Source organism: Somniosus microcephalus, chromosome 26, assembly GCF_052327205.1.
Source record: "Somniosus microcephalus isolate GS21.2 chromosome 26, FLI_Smic_1.0, whole genome shotgun sequence".
Lineage (NCBI taxonomy): Eukaryota > Metazoa > Chordata > Chondrichthyes > Squaliformes > Somniosidae > Somniosus > Somniosus microcephalus.
This window is the reverse complement of record NC_141012.1, coordinates 54,003,924-54,015,977: the sequence shown is the minus strand read 5'-3', so window position 1 is coordinate 54,015,977 and position 12,054 is coordinate 54,003,924.

Here is a 12,054-nt window from a genome sequence, read left to right as displayed (position 1 = left end):
ATATTAGGAAAGGAAAGAGAGAGCATGAAAAATTCTTGGCAAGTAAAACCAAGGAAAATCCAAAGATGTTTTATAAATATATTAAGAGTAAGAGGATAACTAAAGAAAGGATAGGGCCTATTAGAGATCATGAGGGTAATGTGTGTGTGGAGGCGGGAGACGTCGGTAGGGTTCTTAATGAATACTTCGCATCTGTTTTCACAAAGGAAAGGGGCAAAGCAGACATTGCTATCGGGGGGAGGAGTGTGAAATATTAGGTGAAATAAACATAGTGAGAGAGGAAGTATTAAGGGGTTTAGCAGCTTTAAAAGTGGATAAATCCCCAGGCCCAGGCTCATTTTCTGAATGGCAGGCAGTAACAAGTGGGGTACCACAGGGATCTGTCCTGGGCCCCCAGCTGTTCACAATTTACATTAATGACCTGGATCAGGGAGTCGGATGCAGCATTTCCAAATTTGCAGACGACACTAAACTAGGAGGGGGGGTGGGCTCAGAGGAAGAGACCAGGAAGCTCCAGAGCGATTTGGACAGACTGGGCGATTGGGCGGATAAATGGCAGATGCACTATAATGTGGACAAGTGCGAAGTTATCCACCTTGGGTGCAGGAACGGGAGGGCAAATTATTATTTAAATGGCAATAGATTGGGAGAGGGGGAAGTACAGAGAGACCTGGGTGTTCTTGTACACCAGTCACTGAAGGCGAGCATGCAGGTGCAACAGGCGGTCAAGAAGGCAAACGGTATGCTGGCCTTCATAGCAAAAGGGTTAGAATACAGGAACAGGGATACCTTGCTGCAGCTGTACAGGGCACTGGTGAGACCACACCTCGAGTACTGTGTACAGTTTTGGTCGCCTCATCTGAGGAAGGATGTTCTTGCCATGGAGGGGGTGCAGCGGCGATTCACCAGGCTGATACCAGGAATGGCGGGAATGACCTATGAGGAGAGACTATGTAGTTTAGGGATGTACACACTGGAGTTTAGAAGATTGAGAGGGGACCTCATAGAAGTGTATAAAATTCTGACAGGTCTAGACAGACTGGATGCAGAAGGAATGTTTCCCTTGGCGGGTGAGAACAGAACTAGAGGACATAATTTAAGGATAAGGGCTAAACCATTTAGGACAGAGATGAGGGGGAATTTCTTCACTCAGAGAGTGGTGAACCTGTGGAACTCATTGCCACAGAGGGCAGTGTACGCCAGCTCATTAAATATATTTAAGAGGGAATTAGATATATTTCTACGGGCAAAAGGGGTTAAGGGTTACGGAGAGAAGGCGGGGACGGGATACTGAATTAAAGGATCAGCCATGATCTCATCGAATGGCGGAGCAGGCACGAAGGGCCGAATGGCCTACTCCTGCTCCTATCTTCTATGTATCTATGTATCTATGTAAATGTATCCCAGGCTGTTAAATGAAGCAAAAGAGGAAATAGCAGAGGCCCTGACCATCATTTTCCAATCCTCTCTGGCTTCAGGTGTGGTGCCGGAGGAGTGGAGGACTGCTAATGTGGTACCCTTGTTTAAAAAGGGAGAAAAGGATAGACCAAGTAATTACAGGCCAGTCAGCCTAACCTCGGTGGTAGGAAAATTATTGGAAAGAATTCTGAAGGACAGGATAAATCTTCATTTAGAAAGACACGGATTAATCAAAGATAGCACAGATTTGTTAAGGGAAGGTCATGTCTGACAAACTTGATTGAAAGTTTTGAGGAGGTAACAAGGAGGGTAGAGCGTTTGATATAGTATATACGGACTTTAGCAAGGCTTTTGATAAGCTTCCACATGGCAGACTGGTCATGAAGTGAAAAGCCCATGGGATCCAGGGCAAAGTGTCAACTTGGATTCAAAACTGGCTCGGAGACAGGAAGCAGAGGGTAATGGTTGATGGGTGTTTTTGTGACTGGAAGGCTGTTTCCAGTGGGGTTCCGCAGGGCTCAGTACTAGGTCCCTTGCTTTTTGTGGTATATATCAATGATCTAGACTTGAATAGAGGGGGTATGATTAAGAAGTTTGCAGATGATACTAAAATCAGCTGTGTGGTTGATACTGAAGAAGGAAGCTGTAGACTGCAGGAAGATATCAATAAATTGGTCAGGTGGGCAGAACAGTGGCAAATGGAATTCAATCCGGAGAAGTGTGAGGTAATGCATTTGGGGAGGGCTAACAAGGAAAGGGAATACACATTAAATGGTAGGACACTGAGTAGTGTAGAGGAACAAAGGGACCTTGGAGTGCATGTCCACAGATCCCTGAAGGTAGCAGGCCAGGTAGATAAGGTGGTTAAGAAGGCATACGGAATGCTTGCCTTTATTAGCCACGGCATAGAATACAAGAGCAGGGGGGTTATGCTTCAACTGTATAAAACACTAGTTAGGCCTCAGCTAGAGTACTGCGTGCAGTTCTGGTCACCACATTACAGGAACGATGTGATTGCACTAGAGAGGGTACAGAGGAGATTTACAAGGATGTTGCCGGCAGTAGAGAATCTTAGCTATGAGGAAAGACTGGATAGGCTGGGTTTGTTTTCCTTGGAACAGAGGAGGCTGAGGGGAGACCTTATTGAGGTGTATAAAATTATGAGGGGCCTAGATAAAGTGGATAGAAAGCACCTATTTCCCTTAGCAGAGGGGTCCAAAACCAGGGGGCACAGATTTAAAGTAACCGGGGGAAGGTTTAGAGGGGAAATTTCTTCACCCAGAGGGTTGTGGGGGTCTGGAACTCACTGCCTGAAAGGGTGGTGGAATCAAAAATCCTAACCACATTTAAAAAGTACTTGGATATGCACTTGGGATGCTGTAACCTGCAGGGCTACGGACCAAGATCTGGGAAGTGGGATTAGGCTGGGTAGCTCTTTGTTGGCCGGCGTGGACACGATGGGCCAAAATGGCCTCCTTCCGTGCTGTAACTTTCTATGATTCTATGAAGAGCAGGTCAGAGACTGGATATTCTGCGGCGAGTGTCTCACCTCCTGACTCCCATCAACAAGGCACAAGTAAGGAGTGTGATGGAATACTCTCCACTTGCCTGGATGAGTGCAGCTCCAACAACACTCAAGAAGCTCGACATCAGCCAGGACAAAGCAGCCCGCTTGATTGGCACCCCATCCACTACCTTAAACATTCACTCCCTCCACCACCGGCGTACCGTGGCTGCAGTGTGCACCATCTACAAGATGCACTGCAGCAACTCGCCAAGGCTTCTTTGGCAGCACCTCCCAAACCCGCAACCTCTTCCACCTAGAAGGACGAGGGCAGCAGGAGTATGGGAACACCACCGCCTCGAAGTTCCCCTCCAAGTTACATACCAGCCTGACTTGAAAATATATCGCTGTTCCTTCATCATTGCTGGGTCAAAATCCTGGAATTCGCTCCCTTACAGCACTATGGGAGTACCTTCACCACACGGACTGTAGTGGTTTAAGGCGGCGGCTCAACCACCATCTTCTCCAGGGCAATTAGGGATGGGCAATAAATGCTGGCCTTGCCAGTGGCACCCACATCCCAGGAACGAATTTAAAAAACTCTGCGTGCACAGCTCTGTGCGTTAGCAGATATCCCTCTGATATATACCTTTTAGAAACAAGCTAGTTACAAGTGGCCAGTCAACTGCAAACTACAAAAATTAACACCTCGTCAGGGACCCACTTACAGCTGATTGATTTTTAACTGTTAACTGCACTGACCTGTTTTAAAGTAAGAGAACTAGATTAAATTTCAATAATATACATAGAAAATGCTGGAAACACTCAGGTCAGGCAGCATCTGTGGAGAAACAGAGTTAACGTTAACCAGTTCTGATGAAAGGTCACAGACCTGAAACGTTAACTCTGTTTCTCTCTCCACTGATGCTGCCTGACCTGCTGAGTGTCGCCAGCATTCTGTTTTTCAAATTTCCAGCATCCACAGTAGTTTACTTTCAGTTTGATAACACACTATCTACACTACTTACCAGTGAATTTCCATCCTCACCAAATTCCTGTCACCTCTCTGTTTAGCTGATTCTCCCAGCTCTGTCATATTGCCCCGTAATCTGCATTTTTCTAACGAGCAAACCACTGGCATTGATGTAACACAGCTGATCATTGAAGTCATCCCTGAAGCGTCCTATTTCATTGATGAAAACATTGCCCTGAGGAACTCCTGCAGCGATGTCCTGGGGATGCATTGATTGGCCTTCGACAACCACAACCATCTTCCTGTGTGTCGGGTATGACTCCAGCCATTGTTGGGTCTTCCCTTTGGAAGCAGTTTTGCTCAGGCTCCTTTGTGCCATAATTGATCAAACGCTGCCTTGATGTTGAAGGCAGCTATTCTCACCTCCTCTGGCATTCAGGTCGTGTGTCCCTGTCTGAATCAAGAATATGATCCAGAGATCTGAAGCCAAGTGATTCTGGCAGAACCCAAACTAAGCACTGAATAGCAGCTGCCTGGTGACGAGGTGTCACTTGATTGCACTACTGATGACTTATTCCATCATCACTTCACTGATGATTCATTAGCAGCTAGTTTGTTCTTGTTTTTTTTTAAAATGGGAATATATTTCATATAGTCATGGTTAGCAGTCCCCCCGGCAGTCTTCACCCTCACCCGTATCCTCACTAATAACAAGAGTACATCATACCTGTTAGACAGGACCAGTGTCTGCAAGACCTTTTTCTCTGCCTTCCCTTTGGTTCCCTCTACACTTTCTGACTGACAGTCACACTCTCCCCTTCCTGCACCTGTGTTTTCCTCTGCGGTGTGACTGCACTCTGGAGTAAACTATCCATTATGTGTTGGAGTGTCTCTAACTCACGCTGCAGCTCAAGGACCCTGAGCTGGATACTCAAGGCAGAGCCATTTCTTGCAGCGGTGGCAATCCAGGACAGTCTTGCTGTCCACAAACTCCCACATCCTGCAGTCCCGACATACTGCCTGTGCCTGGTTCTAATCTTTATTTATTTGTTAGCAGTAAATATGCTCTGTTCTTAACTTGCCCCATTTAGCATAGTGGAAATGTCACACTACATAAGGCAGTGTGCTGACTGTGGTGGAGAGACAAGGATGTGTAGTGACCACTCCTATCGAAGCTCTTTCTGTTGTGTATGTACCTTTAAGAGAAGAACTGATTTTATACTGCAGTACCGGCAGTGACCACCCCTGTATAAAAGGCCCTAGCAGGCTTCTGTACTTCAGTCTGACGTTACCCTCTGTTCAGTAAAATACCTGTTTAATTGTTCTCCCGAAGTCCGTGTATTATTGAGGCGTGGACTTGAGTGGTGACGAGCAAATTCGAACTCACCTGCAGTACTGCATCACCTCATGGGGACCTTTCCCCGAGAAGTTTCTTGGAGGTCGAAGTCAGAGCAACGGGCGTCGACCGCGGGCAACCACCCAAGCATCCATCGGTGTTCGGAGAATTGCGGGAGAGGCTGTGGAGAGCTGAGCTTGGCTCCCCAGTCAAGGTGTTCCAGCAAATCGTGCTGGACTGCGGCGGGCTCGAGCTCGATCGAGCGGCTCTGCAAAAGGGGCCATGCAGCGTCACCGGGAGGAAAGAGAGAGAGAGAGAGAGAGAGAGAGGGTGGAGCGCACAGGGCGCGGTCGGTGCTCAAGAACCGGGCAGCGGAGAGAAAATAAACGAGGGGAAGGAAAAGTGAGACTGCCGAAGCCGCGGGTCGCCGCCATTACCCTGTAGAACGCTAGGAGCAGCGTGGCAGCAAGGGGAAGAAGGAAAAGCGCGAGAGGCGCCATTTTATTCCATTGGGGAAGAAGGAAAAGCGCGGGAGGCACCATTTTAAATCACCCAAGATGCCGAAAAGTGGCAGTATCACTGCTTTCGACAACGAGGTAGAAGACTGGACCACGTATGTGGAAAGAATTGAAGTGTACTGCAAGGCAAATGAGGTGGCCGATGGAAAGGCGGCGTCGGTATTATTAAATTTGATGGGCGCGAGAACGTATGGCCTATTGCGGAATTTAATTACCCCAGCTAAACCAATGGAGAAAAGTTTTGAGGAGATTGTTAATATCTTACAGGAACACCTAAACCCAACACCGCTGCTAATAGCAGAAAGATTCAGGTTTCATAAAAGAAATCAGCACAAAGAGAGCAATGCTGACTATCTTAAGGAACTACGCAAGTTATCGAAGCACTGCCAGTTCGGAGCAGGACTGGCAGACACCTTATGGGATAAGTTTGTCTGCGGGCTCCAGAGTGAAGGAACCCAGAAACGACTACTTTCGGAAAAAGACCTGATGCTAGAACAGGCTTTCAGCGTGGCAGTATCCTACGAAGCAGCAGCACGGGGAGCTGCGGAAATACAACAGAAACCACAAGAATACAGCGCTAACAAAATGGCGTATGGAGCAGAAAAGTGCTATCGCTGCGGCAGAACAACCCATGATCAGAAGGACTGCTGGGTTAAGGACAAAGTATGCAGGCAATGCGGGAAAATGGGACATATAGCAAGAGTCTGCAGGTCGGGAAAGAAAACCAACACTACAAGAACTACTAAGGAAAAGTACAAGAAAGTAAAAAAAAATGACAGACAGTAGTTCGGAAGATCAGGAGAGTGATAATGACTCCGGGAGCAGGAGACTAAGTTGTCTAAAGTTACACAACGAGATCGCAAAGGAGGATCACCGAACCATTTGGGTCACCCTCATGATAGCAGGGTCCCAAGTAAAGATGGAATTGGATACAGGATCAGCCCTGTCATGAATCGACGAGACTATGAGCGGCTATTCTCACACATACCCTTAAAGGACACGTCCATTGTATTGAAGACATACACGGGGCAAAAAGTCTACCCCAGAGGAAAAATAAGGGTGCCAGTTAAATATAACGGCAAGAAAACACAGAAACTGTATCTATATATACTACAAGATGGAGGACCACCATTATTGGGACGTGAATGGATCCGAAAAATACAATTGGATTGGCATTCCATTCAGGCGCTAACTGTGACTGACAAAAGGATGATGACGTCGCACCTGGACGTCTGTCACAAATTCTAACTGACGCAAAAGAGGTGTTCCAACAAGGACTTGGGACTCTAAAAGGAGTAAAGGCAACGATAAAAATCGAAGATAACGCAAACCCCAAATTTTTTTAAGGCCAGACCGGTGCCGTACACGATCCGCCCAGCCGTCGAAGCAGAACTGGAGAGTCTGGAGCGTTCAGGTGTACTGTCCAAGGTGGATTGGAGCGAGTGGGCCACACCCATCGTTCCTGTAATGAAGAAATCATTGAGCAGCACGCCTGGGGAGCCGAAGAAGATTCGCATCTGTGGGGACTTCAAGGTAACTGTGAACCCAGTCCTGCACACAGTACAATATCCACTTCCACAGATAGAAGATATTTTCGTCTCACTATCTGGAGGGAAACGCTTTACGAAGATTGATCTGGCCCAAGCGTATCTACAAATGGAGGTGGAAGCATCATCTAGGAAATACCTCACACTAAACACTCACAAAGACCTTTACCAGTACAATCGACTGGTATTCCGGGTAGCATCAGCCCCGGCTATTTGGCAGAGGGCAATGGAACAAGTCCTGCAAGGGATCCCAGGGACCCAGTGTTATTTGGATGACATCCTGGTGATGGGCGAAAATGACAGTGAACACCTTGCCAACCTGGAGCAGGTGCTCACTAGATTGCAGGAATATGGGCTACGAGCCAACCGCCCCAAATGCGAGTTCTTCAGGAGACAAATCTCGTATTGTGGCCACATGATTGATGAGGAAGGGTTGCATAAGTCGCCAGACAAGATTGAGGCTGTAGTCAAGGCTCCAGCACCGGAAAATGTGTCGCAACTGAGGTCGTTTCTCGGGCTGGTGAACTACTACCATAAGTTCTTGCCAAATTTATCTACAATTCTGCACCCACTGAACGCCCTGCTTCAAACTGGAGTAACATGGAAATGGAGTGATGAGTGTAAGCGTGCCTTTCAGAAATGTAAATGCCTAATCACTTCAAAAGAAGTATTGGCCCACTACAACCCAACACTACCGATTCGGTTGGCATGTGATGCATCTCCCTACGGCATTGGAGCGGTGCTGTCACACAAATTCCTTGACGGTTCAGAGAGGCCAATAGCCTTTGCGTCGCGCTCGTTAACCTCAGCTGAGTGTAACTACGCCCAGATTGACAGGGAGGCCCTCAGCCTGGTGTTGGGGGGGGGGGGGGGTGAATAAGTTCAATCACTATCTGCACAGGCAGAAATTCACCCTACTGACTGATCATCAGCCCCTGGTCTCCATTTTTAACCCAAAGGGCGGCATTCCGGTGATGACGGCGCAACGGCTGCAAAGATGGTCACTTTTTCTAGGGGCACATCAGTACGACATAGAATACAAGGGTACGAAGCAGCATGGAAATGCTGATGGGCTGTCGCGCCTACCGTTGCCTACGGTAGAGGAAGCACCTGCAGTGGACCCTGTTGAGATATTCCATGCGACCATAGTCGAATGTCTACCTGTTACAAACTCAAGTATAGAGAAGGAAACCCGAAATGACCTGACACTCTCTCGGGTCTATGATTTGACGGTGAAGGGATGGCCAGCACATGGCGACTCACTGTTGCCAGCATTCGCGCCAAGGAGAGAACAGCTGTCAGTGTGCCGGGGGACCTTGATGTGTGGATCCCGAGTGGTAATTCCACCCAAGTTGAGAGACAGAGTGCTCGATGAGCTTCATGAAGGTCATCTGGGAGGGGTAAAAATGAAAAGCCTAGCCAGGGCTTGTGTGTGGTGGCCGGGAATCGATAAACAAATCGAGGACCTGACCAAGAGCTGCTCAGGATGCCAGAAAGTCCAAAATGCACCACCACAGGCCCCTCATCTCCATGGCAACGGGTACACATTGATTTTGCTGGTCCATTTATGGACTCAATGTTTCTAATCGCCGTGGACGCTCATTCGAAATGGCCACAGGTCATCAAAATGTCCTCCACCACCACGGAGAAAACTATTGCAGTCCTACGGACCATCTTCGCCAGGAATGGCTTGCCATAACAGATTTGCTCCGACAATGGGCCATAGTTTGTGTCCGAGGATTTCCGGAGGTTTCTGAGGAATAATGGGGTGAAACATTACACATCTGCCCCATATCATCCAGCCACAAATGGATTGGCTGAAAGGTTTGTTCAGACCTTTAAAAAGGCAATAAAGGCGATGTATAACGACGACATACCACTACAACACAAGGTAGATAATTTCTTGTTTGCTTACTGGAATGCGACACATGCAGTCACCAACCAAGCTCCAGCCATAATGTTCTTCAATCGAAGGCTAAGATGTCGCCTGGATTTGCTCAAACCAATCATAAGACGAGATGTTGAGGATAAGCAATTCCAGCACATCAACGAGAAGCCAACCAGGAGCTTCAAGATAGGACAACCAGTCTTGGCCCGCGACTACCGAACAGAAAAATGGCAGCCAGGAACGATATGCACACAGCAGGGACCACTAATGTACAGTGGATGTTGGAGAGAGCATCGTGAGACGCCATGCTGACCAGATTCTAGAGTCACAGGAACAAGCCAAACCTATACCACGAGCATGTGCACCTGGTAATGAGCCCGAAGTACAGATTGCGTCTACCTCAGAAGCAGTGGTATTGGAAGCTGACGAACCAACCAATGACAATGAGCCAGAATCAACTCCACCGCAAGAACAGGATACTCGAGAAAAGCGCTATCCAGTCAGGATTAGGAAGCCTCCTCAAAGACTGAACTTATAAATGATTATTTCAGTTGATGTATATAGTACCGAGAAAATTGTAATTGTAATTAGTTATTATTTAGTTGTTAAATGAATGTTATGTACTGTTTATCTAAAAGGGGAGGAATTGTGTATGTACCTTTAAGAGAAGAACTGATTTTATACTGCAGTACCGGCAGTGACCACCCCTGTATAAAAGGCCCTAGCAGGCTTCTGTACTTCAGTCTGACGTTACCCTCTGTTCAGTAAAATACCTGTTTAATTGTTCTCCCGAAGTCCGTGTATTTTTGAGGCGCGGACTTTACACTTTCCCTCACCACCTGCTGCAGGCTTGTTCAGGCAGCTGCGTCCTTCAGGGCTCTGCCAGTGCCCAGCCACTTTTGATGGTGGATATTAAAGCCCTGCCCACTCGGAGTACAGTCTGTGCCCTTGCTTCTGTCATGGTGTGTTCAACATGGCCTTGTTTGATCTGAAGCCACAAGATCAATGTGCAAAATCAATGTTGAGGATTCCCAATCATTCTCACTCCTAAGTAGACTGCAGGACATACCCAGGGATTGTGATGGAAGAATCTGTGAGGTTTGCTGATAGATATGACCGAGTAAAATACTAAATTGTTGCTTGTTTAGTCTGTGAGATGCCTCCCAGTCTCCAGCTGTGAGGAAGACTTTACAACTCTTGTCCTTAACCAAGGCCTGGCTCAGTGCCGATAGGTCCATTCAATATTTTCCTTACTGTGATATGCATTGATTTTTTTTAAATAACTGGATGGTTTGAATCACAGAAATCACAGAAACCCCACAGTGCAGATAGAGGCCATTCGGCCCGTCGAGCCTGCACCGACACATATCCCACCCGATCCCCGTAACCCCTACACCAACACATATCCCACTCTATCCCCGTAACCCCACGTATTTAATCTCCCTAACACTAAGGGTCAATTTATCATAGCCAATCAACCTAACCCGCACATCTTTGGACTGTGGGAGGAAACCGGAACACCCGGAGAAAACCCACGCAAACACGGGGAGAATGTGCAAACTCCACAGTCACCTGAGGCCAGATTCGAACCCGGGTCCCTGGCGCTGTGAGGCAACAGTGCTAACCACTATGCCACCGTGCTGGGCTACTTCAGAGTGTGGGACTGGAGTCAGGTGTAGGCCAGACCAGGGTTTGCTCCCCTGAAGGACATTAGTGAAATGGGTGTGTTTTTACAACAATCCGGCAACTTACTGTCTTGGTAGCCAGCCCACAAATAACCTCGCACCCGGAGTTGTTCAGCCAGTATGAAGAGCATTGAGCTACTGTACCCACATCCAATAATTGATCAATACATTAGTTCCAGTCTGATACGAATATTACCCACCACCTGCAGGTGAGATGATGACCTGGATCACACAGCACAGGACAGGGCAGGGATTGGTTCAACCTCTTCTCTAAGTTATAGTAATGGGGAAATTTGGAGAGTGCGGGGGGGGTGAAGGTACAAACCACTTCGTAAGGAATACAAGGTTTGATTACAACTCCAGTCAGTGATGCTCACCCCAAAACCAAACCCAACAATGTGACAGTGCTCTAAGATAAATAACACTGTATAAATGTAAATGATCAAACAGGACAGTGGGACTAATCCCAAACACCAAATAATCAAAACACTCAATTATTCTGTTTATTTTAGGTAGAAAATTTTGAATATAAAAGCAGTGCTGAGCAAGAACCTGCATCAGTAAAAACATCGACTCTCTAGTGCGAAATCAGAGAGCAGAATTTAAAACAGCGGGCTTGGTATCAGGAAGGCACTTTCATTTTTCTGATCCACATCCTTCACACACACCCACAAACACAGCCCAGCGCAGGTCAAGGGGCTGACTGAACCAGGGCTGCTAAACCAAGAATCTCATTTAGAACTCGGCTCAATGGCCAAGTCTGATTTCCGAGTGGCCCTTTTTGCTTTATCGCGACGTCAAGCCCACGGTCGCTGCCGACGCCACTGGACCTGGTTATCCAACTGAAGCCGTGCACTGGAAGCTCCTGCTCACCTAAAACTCTATTTGTATTTGTTCTGGACTTTTCCTTCTGTGCTTTCTGTTTGAAGTCAAAGGTCAGAGAAGCAAACTGCTCGAGGCCTGACTGATACCAGCTCTCCGCAGGGGCACCGAGGAGCACCAACCCCAGTAGGGAGGCTGCAGGGGGACAGAATGCTCACCTCAGTAGCCCAGCTCAGTGGGCCTGCCTTGCACATTTCAGTCCTGGGACATGGACAAGCCCCAGATTCAGTCCTGGGACATGGACAAGCCCCAGGGTGTGAAGGAGCTGAAGATTTGGGCAGAATGAGTGATTCTTTAGTTAA